Below are 14,876 nucleotides of genomic sequence, written 5' to 3'. Positions count from 1 at the left end.
AGAGAGAGCACCGAGAGAGAGAGAGCACCGAGAGAGGGCGCGGTGGAGAGCGGACCGAGAGAGAGAGAGGGCGCGGTGGAGAGCGGACCGAGAGAGAGAGAGAGGATGCGCGTGAGTGAGAGAGGGCGGCGAGGAAGGGAGGGTGGCGAGGAAGGGAGGGCGGCGAGGGAGAGAGAGAGAGAGAGAGCCCTCGCCAAGGGAGGGGAATGTGGGCGCTGTGGGCGCGCGGCTCTTTTGAGCGCGCGCCCAAATTTGGGCGAGATTGGACGGTGCTCTGTGGGCCCCACCATGATGTATGATTTTCATCCATGCCGTCCATCCAATTTTACAAATCATATTAGGCTATATGCCGAAAATTAAAGGGAAATAAATCTCAGGTGGTCCACACCACATGAGAACAATAGTAATTGGATATCCACCATTAAAATCCTCCTAAGGCCCACTGTACTGTTTATTTGACATCAAATCTGTTGATTTGGTCATCCAGGACCAGATGAAGGGAAAAAACAAAAATAAGCTTGATCCAAAACTTTTATGCCTATTGATCATATTTTTAATGGTCGACACTCATTCAACACGTTTCCTGTAATGTGGTCCACTTGAGATTTGCATATATCTCATTTTTGGTCTCATAATATAAAATTATCTGTAAAAATATATGGACAGCATGGATGAAACACATACATCGTGGTGGGAGCCATAGAGCACTGAACACTAGTCATTGGTTAGTGTCAGGGGAGTAGTCAATCGTTCTCAAGCGTACAGAGTAAATCCTATGGGGGCCACCATAATTTATTTATTTTATCCACTCCATCTATTCATTTTAACATATAATTTTATTACATAAGTTCAAAAATGAAGCCTATAAAAATCTGAAGTGGACCACATCATAGGAAATAGTATAAACTGAACATCTACCATTAAAATAATTTGTAAGGCCACCGAAGTTTTGGATCAAGTTGATACTTTAGTTTTCCCTTCATCCATGTATTTGTGATCTATTGAACAGGTTGGATGACAAATAAAAATCATTGTAGGCCATAGGAAGATTTCAATGGTGGAAATCATTATTCCTAATGTGTTCCTGTGGTATGGTCCATTATGTCCACGTCATCCATCTGAGAGAGAGAGAGAGAGAGAGAGAGAGAGAGAGAGAGAGAGTGAGAGGACAGAGAGTGAGTCTCTCTTACGAGCAGTCATGGATCACATGGTCTGTGCTCTGTGGGCCCCACCATGATGTATGTGCATGTTTCATCCTTGTCATCCATCTATTTTTCATTTTATTTTATGATATGAGACAAAAAATGAGGTATATCCCAATCTCAACTGGACCACATTATAAGAAACAGTGTTGAATGAGCGTCCATTAAAAACCTTTTGGGGGCCATATAAAGTTATGGATCAATCTGATATTTTTTTTCCCCTTCATCTGGGCCTGTATGACCTAATCAACAGATAGGATGTCAAATAAAAGGTACAGTGGGCCTTAGGAGGGTTTTAATGGTGGATATCCAATCACTATTGTTTTCATGTGGTGTGGTCCACCTGAGATTTATATCCCTTTCATTTTTAGTATTTTGCCCTAATATGATTTGTAAAAATGGATGGACAGCATGGATGAAACACATACATCATGGTGGGACCCATAGAGCATCGACCAACATCCAAAAACGGTTACTCGCCTCGAACATATTTCGTATGAGAAAGATATTGGGCAAACAAGATTGATTAACAATTTGAGTGAATTTTGATTTAAACATCTGAAGTTATTTACTTTTCATGTTTGGACTGATCAGATTGTCCAAAAACAGTTAAAGGTTGTTCATAATATCAAAAATATATAAATGAATAGAAAACACAAACATCAGCTTGATCCAAAACTTCTATAGCCACCAAGAAATTTTAAATGGTAGAGGTTCAATCACACTATTTCCTGTGGTGTGGTCCACTTGAGCTTTGGATATGCTTCCTGTTTGTTCTTTAAACCTCAAATTATCTGTTAACATGGATGAATGGAGTGGATAAAATAAATAAATAACGGTGAACCCCACAGAGTTTACTTTGATAAAGGTAACGAGTAATTCATTTAAGTGTAGTGGACAAAGGTTTCCTTAAAACATTCATAATCATATATTGGGCCTGCCTAAATGTGATTCACATATCCAACCCACTCATTATGTGTGTCCCACTTGGATGAGGGGTCAGACCAAGTTTCAACCGCATCCAAAACTCATGTGGGCCCCACCAAGTGCTTTTATATTTTTTAGGATGTCTTCACATAGTTTTAAATGGTATGGCCCACTCGAGTTTCGTTTACCGATGATTTTTGAGATATCTCATAACTATAAATGGGACACATCAAATCCACGATGTTGATGTTCGACACACATCATGACGAGGCCCACAAAACTTACTAACATCAATTCTTAGGTTCTCACAAGGTCAGTTATAAGTTGGGTCACAATTTTAACTAGAATATTTGGCCCATTTCACATGTCTAGTTCATTCACTCTATTTTACTAATTAATTCTCAATTTGACTAGTTACTCGCCTCAATCAGGCTAGATATATATGAGAAAGATATTGGGCATACAAGATTGACCAACAATTTCAGTGAAATTTGATTTAAACATCTGAAGTTATTTACTCTTCAATTTGAACTGATTAGATTGTCTAAAAACGATTAAAGGTTCAATTAGTGGATGTGCCTAATAATTTAGTAATTTTATTTTTCACAAATGAATTTAACATTTTTTTTTTCAAAATGTATATATTTTTTCTCTTTTAACTAAATATCATTTTTATTATAAATAAATTTAACATTTTTTTTTACAAAATTTAGTTTTCTTTTTTTTTAAAAATTTTTTTTTTTTTACAATTTGTCAATTTTTTCACAAATTTGTTTAATTTTTTAAAATTTATTTTTCAAAATATCATTTTTTAAATCTCACTTTTGTTATAACTTTTTAATTTTTCTTGTCAAAATACAAAATCTGATTAGTGGACTTGGTATGATTTGATGGATGCCGGTCGTCTTTTTTTTTTCTTTTTCTTTTTAGATTCCATTTGGCTTAAACTATATTCCAATTCCTTTTTAATTAACAAGCAGCTTAAACTATATCTAAGCTGTGCAAGTTTACATCTCATTGCTTTGGAGACGAGTTAATAGCCGAAAAATGATAACATGAGAATGGCCTATACTAATGTATGCATTTGGTACCAATTCTTAATGTTGGCAACACCTGACATACCTGTACCTCTCCAAAGGTCACACTGATTGAATGATCTTAACTGTCTGAAATTGCCGTTGGATTAATTTGGACCATTTTCTTTTTGACTATCCTGAAGAACATTGACTTGTACTATTCTTTTTAAACATCTATATGCTTCAATCTCCTTTGGTCTGCACTTATGTTGAAGGGCACATCTATTATGTTGGGTAGAACACTTATTTTAATATCACAATGACTGGATAATCTCAACCATCTGATATTACCGTTGAATTTAAACCATTTTCTTTTTTACCAAGGTATTAAGGAACTTTGATTTGCACTCCTCTTTCTTAAACGTGTATATTTTTTTTTAACCTCGAGTTAACACTCTTCTTCTTCTTCTTTTTCTTTTTTCTTTTCACGTTTACATGTTTTTAATCCCACCTTGTGTATTGTAGGCCACATCCATTTAATTTGGTATAGATCCTTTTTTTTATTCAATTTTTCTTGTCAAAATACAAAATCTAGTTTTCTTTTTTAAAATATATATTTTTTTACATTTTTTCAATTTTTTCACAATTTTGTTTAATTTCTTATTTTTTTTTTCAAAATATCATTTTTTTAATCTTATTTTGTTATATAACTTTTTAATTTTTGTTGTCAAAATACAAAATCTAGTTTTCTTTTTTTTTTAAAAAAAATATTTTTTTACAATTTGTTAATTTTTTCACAATTTCATTTAATTTTTTAAATTTTCTTTTTCAAAATATCATTTTTTTATCGAAATCTTGTTATATAACTTTTTAATTTTTCTTTTCAAAATATAAAATCTAGTTTTCTTTTTTAATATATATATATATATATATATATATATATATATATATATATATAATTTACAATTTGTCAATTTTTTCACAATTTTGTTTAATTTTTTAAATTTTCTTTTTCAAAATATAATTTTTTCAATATCACTTTTGTTATATAACTTTTTAATTTTTCTTGTCAAAATACAAAATCTAGTTTTCTTTTTTAAAAAATATATTTTTTTACAATTTGTCAATTTTTTCACAATTTTGTTTAATTTTTTAAATTTTCTTTATCAAAATATAATTTTTTAAATATCAATTTTGTTATATAACTTTTTAATTTTTCTTTTCAAAATACAAAATCTAGTTTTCTTTTTAAAAATATATATATATTTTACAATTTGTCAATTTGTTCACAATCTTGTTTACTTTTTAAAATTTTCTTTTTCCTAATCTCATTTTTTAAATTTCACTTTTGTTATACAACTTTTTAAATTTTCTTTTCAAAATACAAAATCTAGTTTTCTTTTTTAAAAAATATATTTTTTTACAATTTGACAATTTTTTTTACAATCTTGTTTATTTTTTAAAATTTTCTTTTTCAAAATATCATTTTCTTATCGAAATTTTTTTTTTCAAAATTATCAACTTTATTAAAAGTTCTTAATTTTTATTTCAAAATCTAAATTTTTTTCTTAAACATTGTTAGTTATTTTTATAAGCTTTTTAACGTTTTTTTTTTCGAAATTCATAATTTTTTTTTTTTTTTATTTTTTGATTTGTGCATTAGTCTAATGTAGACGGTTGTTGATAGTCTCAAATAACCACAATAAGACGGCTAAGGACCGTCTCTAATAGAGACGGTCATTGACAGTCTCAAATAGGGACTGTTAAGGACCGTCCCTAATGCAGGTTCTTTTTCCCTACCTTGCAAAAGCAGTAAAAGACGGCCGTTGACCGTCTATAATTGAGACGGTCCATGACAGTCTCAGATTACCAATACAAGACGGTCAATGACCGTCTCTAATAGAGACGGTCCTTGACAGTCTCAAACAGAGACAGCTAAGAACCGTCCCTAATTCAGACTCTTTTTAACAGTCCTAAATTACAGGAAAAGACGGCCAACGACCGTCTCTAATTGAGACGGTCCTTGACAGTCTCAAATTACCAGTAAGAGACGGCCAATGACCGTCTCTAATAGGGACGGTCTTTGACCGTCTCAAATTCCAGCATATAAGACGGTCATGGACCGTCTCTTATTCCAGACGGTCAATGGCCGTCTTTTATCTGCAATTAACGACGGTTTTCGACCGTCTCAAATGATTTGTGGACGTTTAAATTTTCAAGACAATAATAAGGACGGTCAAGGGCCGTCTAAAAATTTAGAGACGGTTTACGGCCGTCTCTAAAGTGTCTTTAAACTAAGCAATTTTAGAGATGGTCCAAAACCGTCTCTAAATCCGTCATTTTTTCCATTTTTCACGTAGTGGGTGCTCTTGGTTTCTAGATGCCCATGAAAAATTTGTCCTTGGAGGCTAAAATCTATTTATGGATGTAAGTAGAAAACCAAACTACATAGAAATGGTCTCAACCTAGAATGATTTTTGGATCTACACTTTTAAGGGATGTGTCATTTTAAAATATGATCGTCTTGATTGCTCGGTTGTGAAGTGCCAACTGTCTCCTCTAGTCATGTGAAGTCCCAAGCTCTATATCTCTTCATGTTCCATGTTCCTTTTAAAATATATTTTTCTTGATTGCCTGGTTGGATTATTGGTTAGTGTAGTGAAAATTTATCGAAGTTTTCCTTGAGCAAATACAAATCTATGGCTCTGTTTTGTTGGCATTTGTTAATTGTAATAGAGCCAGTTCTTACAATCGTCCTTTAAAGATTTTTCTATAATTGTTCATTCACTTGTGTTAGAAAGTCACTCTCATTTCTGATAATTGTGAACTATATATGAACGTGTGCCAACTGAACTGAAGAAGAGCATCGTGCAAGCTCAAATGGACAAGAAGTTCATGCAGCCTCAACTTGCTCAGCTACAACATGCTTTAAAATCTTGTACTTTGTTAAATGTGAACTTGTGAGTGTTTTTTTCCTTCTTCCATGCACTTGAACGTCTCATACACTATTGATAAGTTTGAACAATTACAACATTTCCCATACACTATTCTGTAGACAAAAATAAAAAAGAAAACAACAACCACTAATATTGATAGCATAAGGTATACAAAAGGACGTTTGATGGAACTAGTTTCCATGCCTAGCTAACATAGACCTAGGATATCATTAGGAACTACTGGGCAAGGGAATAAGGGGGAGGTGGCACTCCCTCTCCTTGCACATAACACATGACCCTCTTCAGGGCCTGGAGAACCTTCTCATTCCAGCTATTGTCTCTCCTCCACCTCGTTTAGCTTGACCTTGACCTCATCCACATCGGCCCATACTCCTGCATTCAATCAAGGCATTCTCTGACGCCTAGGGGTGCTGTGATTTCTTCATAGTCACCTGCGTCTTCACTCCCTTCTTCTCCTTCTTCTGACCCTCCCTTAAGGCAGGACTCTTCCTTTTGGTGCTCAGCCAGGCCCATACGAGTTACTGTGGCCACATCAACGGTCCCTATGGGCACGAGCTTTGTATCGAGCAAGTTAGCGAACCCACACTGTCTGGCCATCTTGCAGATCAAGCGGCCAAATGGAAAATCCTTTGTCTGAGAGGTCGTAACGGCCATCAAGATATGGTGAAGCACCATCAACGAAGGAAAATGGCTTCACCTTGGCCTACCAAGTACAACACCTTTGTAACACCTCGAACTTTCAATGTCGAGTATTGAAAGTTCTCGAGTGTTACCATGAAAAGTAACATAATATTTACATGTATGCGACACCAATCTAGCTATCCAAACTTTACATCCATTCCCCGACAAGAATCTAACCGTTGGGAATGATCCCCATTCATAGATCCAGCAATCAGATTGTCGATTTTAAGACAAGACTATCCATCATGCGATTTGACGTGTGTGCCTTTCCTTAAAGGAATTGGTGAATAATGTTGAGGGTCAAATATTACATATTATCCCCCATTTATTACTTGGTTTTATGAACATAATAATGCTTAATGTTCTATTTTAATCATGTTTGTTTTGCAAGGTGAATTTAAGAGCTTAGATTGAAAAGGATGTTAAAAGCATGGATTTAACACTCACAAATCACCAAAGCCAAGGATGGATCTTATGAGACCAAGAATGAAGAATTCATATGCTAAAGATCTAAAAAAATCAAGTAAGGAACGAAGAGTATTGAAGACTTGAAGTAAAGAAATAGAACCCTAAAAATCTGCCTCCTTCAACTAGTCAAAGATTCCTCGACTCCAACTCCAGCGATAGAATCCTCTAAAATCCTGTCATCCTCAACTAGTCAAAGGATTTCCTCGACTAGTCTAAGGTTACGCAATTAGCACACGGATTGCGTAAATTTAAGGTGATTTTTTAAATTTTCCAACTCGGTGCGAAAGTTGGAGTTAGAAAACTATAAATAGGAGTCCCTATGATGTTCTCAGGCATATTTTAAGGTTTGAAGAGTAAAGAAAAAATATGGAGAAGCCGTCGCTAAGAGTTTTTTTCCTTTTTCTCAGTTGTTTTTATGCTTTTCTTAAGAGATTTTAGTTCAATCATGTCTATGGTTGGCTAACCCCTTAGATGGGGCTAAGACGTGAAGCTTGTAGCATGATTGGGATGCTTTCTTTGTTTTGATTCATGTTTTGTTAAACTCTCTTGGATTTTAGTTTGATTATGAAGGAATATTTTTAGTTTTTAATGGTTTGATGTGACAAATTACAATAGATCTGTGATATCTTGAAATATCTTCTTTTCCTGAATTGAGATTGTGAAATTAGGAAATTATGTTATTCACCATTGTCCCTTGGGCATGGTAGGATGATGGAATCCTTCCTAACCTTCACAACTCTCTTATGATTGGTTGTGGGATTGGTAAATCATGTTGTTTACTTTGTCTCTTGGGCATGGTTAGGTGATGGAATCACTTCCAAATCCTCACAACTCTCATCCATTGATGATTAGATCTATGAGAAGTTCAGAGATCTACCAAATCTCTTCTTACCAATTGGATAGGATTGGACTTTGATTCCAGTTGTATCCTAGAATCAACCAAGGTGGTTTCCCAATTGGTACAAGTGGATCCTTGGTACCTTAGTTACCACCTTTAAATTTATAAGTTTTAATTACCTTATTCAAAATCACTCTCTCAAATATTTCAAATTTAAGTTTATTTCTTCTAGTTCTAGTTCTAGTTATTTCAGAAACGCACTAGATTAGTCCCTATGGATTCGACCTCAGTTTCACCGAGATTATTACTACATCGCGACCCTACACTTGGGGTTGTGAATAAGTTTTTAGCGCCATTGCTGAGGATTAATGGTTGCATTTTTCTTAGCAACTTCTAATTTAGTAGCTTCCTTCTAATTCCCTCTCTCTTTTTATTTCTAGATTTATATTTTCCTTCTTTCTTTTAGGTTTAGGTTGGAATCTAAAATTGAGGGCTGAGAGTGTTTTATGCCTAAGTGGGTCCGTGAAACACTCGACGTCTTTTGAGTGAAGGAGGATTGGTTAAGGGGTTATCTATCCATCACAAGATTAGACACCACTCGAGATCCTCAACGTCAATTGAAGTGATAGTTGTCAATCAACCGGGAAGACAACCTTAACCTCGGGTTGAGGAAGCCCAGGATGAGAATGAGGTGCATCAAGCACCCCCGCCTTGTACTTTGTGAGACTATTTACAAACGGCGGGGGTGAGCACTCCCTTATGCATGCTTTTTCCAGAAACTACAGGACATATGGATATTAAGCCAGGGGTGATCCAACTCCTTCCAAAATTTCATGGTCTAGAATCTAAAAGTCCATATCTGCACTTAAAAGAGTTCAACGAGATTATAACAACTTTACATTTTCCTAACATGCCTAAGGACGCGGTCAAACTGAAACTCTTTCCCTTTTCTTTGAAAGAGAAAGCTAAGACTTGGTTGTATTTACTACGTCCCTGATCTATTGGCACATAAAATGACATGATAAGGGAGTTCATAAAGAAATTTTCTCCACATCATAAAATGAACACCCTTAGAAAGTCAATCATGAACTTTGCATAGAAGGAGGATGAAACATTCTTCCAATGTTAGGAGAGGTTCAAGGATCTTGTCAGTTCATGCCCACAACACGGTTTTGAAATGTGGCGCATTACACACTTTTTCTATAATGGTCTGACATCTTTCATACACCAAATGGTCGAGATAATGTGCAATAGAGAATTCATGAATAAAAATGTCGATGATGTGTGGGACTACTTGGACAGACTTGCTGAAAACGCAAAATCGTGAGACACCTCAAAATCAAGCACCACTTATAGTCCCACTCAATCAAAGGAGGGGCGGATTATACCTTCTGAAAGAGGATGATGATATCAATGCTAAAGTGTTTAATCTCATAAGAAAATTCGAGGCCATGAAAGTAAAGAAGGATAAGGTTAAGGAAACTGTTTGCCGTATCTGTGCTTGCAACGTGCACACAACTGAAAATTGTCTAATAATACCTGCCTTTCAAGAGGTGTTGAATGAACAATCTAATGTCATGAGCAATTACCAAAGACCTTTCAATAGACCTACTTCCAATACATACAATCATAGTTAGAGAAATCATCCAAACTTCAGTTGGATGAATGGACAAATTGCTACTCCTTATGGATTCCTTAATCAAATTCTAAATCAAGGGAAACCTCAAGAGGATCCAGTTCTAAAACATATTCAAGACCAAGAGCTACTTAATTAGAATTCGGCACAAACATTAAAGGATATCAGATCAACATTAGGAATGCTTGCGTCGTTTATTCAAAGGATATGATCACACTTAACAATTGGGGAGAAAGTTAAATCCCGCTCAACCTCTCCCCAATCCTAAACCGCAATATGGAATAAGTGATCCAAGCTCTTCAAATCAAATAGAGCAAGTTAAATCTATCACCACTCTTAGGAGTATGAAGACGATTGACAAAACTATTCTGATTAGGGCTGAAAAGCCTAAGGACCTAGAAGAGGATAACAATGATAAACCTAGCACTGCTCCATAAGAATTAGAACTAGAACTTCAAGACAAGTCAATTGCTCCATTTCCCCAACGGTTGGTTGCACCAAAACCTCTCTCTAACTCTCAGGACATTCTAGAGGTGTTGAAACAATTGAAGGTTAACATTCCTCTACTGGATGCGGTTAAACAAATACCTTCATATGCTAAATTTTTGAAAGACTTGGGTACAACCAAAAGATGAAAAAATATTCAAAAGAATTTTTTTAACTAAAAAAGTCAGTGTCATCCTCAAGCAAGATGCGCTATAGAAATATAAAGATTCCAGTAGCCCAACTGTCGCTTGTGTAATTGGGAATTACCACATTGAGCACGCACTTCTTGATTTAGGAGCAAACGTAAATCTGATCTCATACTCGATCTATGAACAACTGGGTTTAGGTGAATTAAAACCCACCCGGACCACATTACAATTTGTCGATCGCTCAATTCTAGTACCAAAAGGGACAAGTGAGGATGTGTTGGTCCAAGTTGATAAATTCTACTACCCGGTAGATTTTATCATCCTAGATACTCAAACCATAGTAGACATGAGCAGTCAAATTCCAGTCATTCTTTCTATATCAAACACAATCATTAATTACAAGAATGGAGTCGTGAGTTTGTCTCTTGGAAATATGACTTTGGAGTTGAATATCTTTTTTAATACGAGCAAACGGTTAGAGGAAGATGATGATTTTCATGACATTAACATGATTGACTCTTTCGTGGAAGATAGAACACTTCTGACCTTATCCTCTGACCCTCTAGAGACGTGCCTGGCCCACTCCCATGATTTTGATGATGATATGATTAAGGAGATGGGGACCATGTTGGATACCGTGCCGGTACTTGAAGTTAACCAGTAAAGGCCACAATTCGAAGAATTGCCTTAAATTGATGTAGTGTCTCTATCGTCTAACCTCAAGGCACCAAAGCTTGACCTAAAACATTTGCCCTCTAATTTGAAATATGTCTATTTAGGTTAAGATGAGACATACCCGGTGGTGATTTCTTCCCACTTTGAGTAAGAATAGGAGAGTATGCTCATCTCTACTCTCATTGAGCATAAGGGAGCCTTTGGGTGGGTGATTGCGGACCTCAAGGGAATTGACCATTCGGTTTGCACTCATTACATTTATGTTGAGGATAATGCGAAGACCTCTCGGCAACTAAGACGTAGACTAAATCTAAACATAAAGGAAGTGGTTAAGCCAAAGTTATTAAGATGTTGGATGTGGGTATCATATATCCTATATCTGATAGCCAATGGGTGAGTCCAACTCAGGTGGTTCCAAGTATCTTCTTTCTAAGAATGATGTTAAGCCGCGCCTGATAAGATGGATCCTCCTACTCTAAGAATTTGTTTTGTAAATAAAATATAAAAAGGGAGTGGAGAACGTAGTGGCTGACATCTTTCCCACCTTGATCTCTCTAATTTTCTTGAGACGACACATATAAATGACATGTTCCCTGATGAGCAATTGTTCAAAGTCTCCCATTCACATTGGTTTGTTGATATTGCTAATTATTTTGCCATAGGTTTCACGCCGACACATTGGACTGCGTAAGATAAGAAAAAATTCTTCGCTGAGGTTCATAAGTTCTTCTGGGATGATACATATTTGTTTAAATATTGCTCAGACCAAATCTTAAGGAGATGTGTGCCAGACAATGAACACTAAAATATTATCTCCTTTTGTCACTTTCAGGCCTGTGGTGGTCACTTTTCTGCTAAAAAGACCACGACCAAGATTCTTTAGTGTGGCTTTTACTAGCCCACTATGTTCAGGGACACTCATGCATTTTACAAAGCTTGTGAGTATTGTTAGAAGTTAGGAGCATTGTCCCGTTGAAATATGATGCTTCTGAACCCCATTCTGATCATTAAAGCATTTGATTATTGGGGCATCAATTTCATGGAACCATTCATCCTTAGGGAATTTATACATTCTGCTAGCAGTAGACTATGTCACTAAATGGGTTAAAGCGATTCCATGCTAGAATAATGGCCATCAAACGGTCATTAAGTTTTTAAAAGAGAACATCCTTTCCTAGTTTAAAATGCCTTGAGCCATCATTGGTGATGGGGGCTCACATTTTTGTAATAGGTCATTCGCGAACTTAATGAAGAAATATGGCATCTCCCACAAAGTGAACACTTCATACCACCCACAAACAAGCAAGCTAAGATTTTCAATAGGGAAATTAAACACATCTTGAAAAAGACGGTTAACCCTGACCGTAAGGATTGGTCAATCTAATTAACTGATACCTTATGGGCTTACCGTACTGCATTTAAGACCCCTATTGGAATGTCTCCCTTTAGACTTATCTATGGGAAGACTTGCCACTTGCCTGTGAAGTTGGAACATAGAGCCTATTGGGTAATCAAAAATTTGAATTTCAATTTGGATAATGTTGGCTCACTACGCAAACTTCAGTTGAATGAACTCGAAGAAATCTAGAATGATGCGTACGAGAACTCAAGAATTTACAAGGATAGGATGAAGGTGTTTCATGACCAACACATTCTTTGGAAATCATTCACACTAGGTCAGAAAGTCTTCTTGTATAATTCTCTGTTACATCTCTTTCCAGGCAAACTCTGATCTTGTTGGACCGACCCCTTCGCTATTACCAATGTTTATCCTCATGGGGCTATTAAGATAAAGAATCTAAACAACATCAATGAATTCAAAGTAAATGGACATCGATTAAAGCCATTTATTGAGAAATTTGATTCAAAGGACATGTCTATACCTCTGATTGATCCTATTTACCAGGATTGACCTCCTAGTCTGATGGAGGTATAGTTAGATGTATTTCTTTCATAGAATTTAGGACTATGATAGTTTGTTTCCACTATTTTAGGATAGTTTGCTTTCCATTTATTTAGGATAGTTTTTTTTAGTTGTTTAATTCTTATAGTAACCCACCTTCACGCTGAGATCCTTTGGAAAAAGACTCAAAATTCCATCATCATGTGCTATCTTTCCATCACTTCTCCTTCAATTACATTATCTCTTTTGCAAATCATGCTTATTTATTTTATATTGAGGACAATGTAGATTTTAGGTTGGGGATGGGAGATTAGGTAAACTAATCAGTGTTTTCTCAGTTTTGAGCAAAATTTGTAAAATTTTTGAAAAATTTTCAATGTTTATCTATTTGGAAAGCGATAAGTTGTGTATTTAAGACTGTTTTGAGTATGAAGAGAAGATAGGAAGTGAATTTTGAATTATTGGAGTTGGATCAACTAAGTAACCTATCACTTACGACCCTTGCACTCAATAGATTAAGAGGAAGTTTGAATATTATGTTAATCTAAATTACAAAACACATTCAAATTATTTTCTATGAATAATGTTAGAATTTCTGATTGTTAGTATGTGAATCATTGATAGATGGTGAAAATCAAGTCTGGAGAATTTTAACAACCTTAAAAGAAGCAAAGAACCATTTTTTTTTTTAAAAAAAAGAGAGATCGACAAAAAAGGTCATGTATAGTGAAAAGACAAGAAAAAAAAAATGTAAAAATAATGCAAGTTCTGTAAAAGATGAATAAAAATTGACCATCAATATAAAATCAAAAAGTGAAAAAAGAAGGAAAAGGGGATAAGTTCGGAATCAGTACTTAAGTTTTCAACGAATCTTGAATTGAAGAACATGGCTAACATTATAAAAAGATAGTATTTTCACTAAGCATTTTGAAAAACTTGATATGCAAACTATACTCTGACTTAATGAATAAAGAACTGATCTGATTGATTGCTTATGTGATTCGGCTCTAGGTTTTCAAAAACTTGATATGCAAACTATACTCTGACTTAATAAATAAAGAACTTATCTAATTGATTACATAACAGATTATTTTCGAAAAAAGGTTTGAACATTGAGCATTACAGTTCATTTTTCGCATACTTTGCTTGGGACTAGCAAAATACCGGTTGGGGATTGTGTTGAGGGTCAAATATTACGTATTATCACCCATTTATTTTTTGGTTTTATGAACATGATAATGCTTAATGTTCTATTTTAATCATGTTTGTGTTGCAAGGTGAATTTAAGAGCTTAGATTAAAAAGGATGCTAAAAGCATGGATTTAACGCTCAAGAATTACCAAAGCAAGGATGGATCTTTTGAGACCAAAAATGAAGAATTCACATGCCAAAGATCCAAAAAAATCAAGTGAGAAATGAAGAAAATTGAAGGCTTGAAGTGAAGAAAAGGAACCCTAAAAATCCGTCTCCTCCCTCGACTAGTCAAAGATTCCTCGACTCAAACTCCAGCATCAAAATCCTTTAATTTCTCATTATCCTCGACCAATCAAAGGAAACACTCTACCAATAGAAGGTGCCCTTGACATGTTGAAGGATTTCCTCAACCAGTCAAGGTTACACAAACATCACATGGACTGCATAAAATTGAGGCGGTTTCCAAATTTTTCTAACTCGGTGTGAAATTTAGAGTTACAAAACTATAAATAGGAGTCCATAGGATGTTCCTAGGCATCTTTGAGGATTTGAGGAGTAGAAAAAAAGCATGGAGAAGCCGTCGTTAAAAGTTTTTCTTCCTTTTTCTTAAAAGTTTTTATGCTCTTCTTAAGAGATTTTAGTTCAATCATGTCTATGGTTGGCTAAACCTCTTAGCTAGGGCTAAGAGGTGAAGCTTGTAGCATGATTAGTCATTGTGGATTTGACCTCGGTCTCACCGAGATT

General features: G+C 35.2%; 1 non-coding gene across 1 annotated transcript; it reads right to left on the bottom strand.

The window, feature by feature from the left end:
• Positions 1 to 9,155: 9,155 nt before the first annotated feature.
• Positions 9,156 to 9,262, bottom strand: LOC131254554 (small nucleolar RNA R71). The gene has a single exon (XR_009175672.1). It is a non-coding gene; the product is annotated as a small nucleolar RNA R71 (small nucleolar RNA).
• Between the last annotated feature and the right edge of the window lie 5,614 nt (positions 9,263 to 14,876).

This window comes from Magnolia sinica, chromosome 8 (genome assembly GCF_029962835.1).
Source record: "Magnolia sinica isolate HGM2019 chromosome 8, MsV1, whole genome shotgun sequence".
Lineage (NCBI taxonomy): Eukaryota > Viridiplantae > Streptophyta > Magnoliopsida > Magnoliales > Magnoliaceae > Magnolia > Magnolia sinica.
Note: the sequence above shows the minus strand (reverse complement) of the source record. Positions and strands in the feature narration are given on the sequence as shown.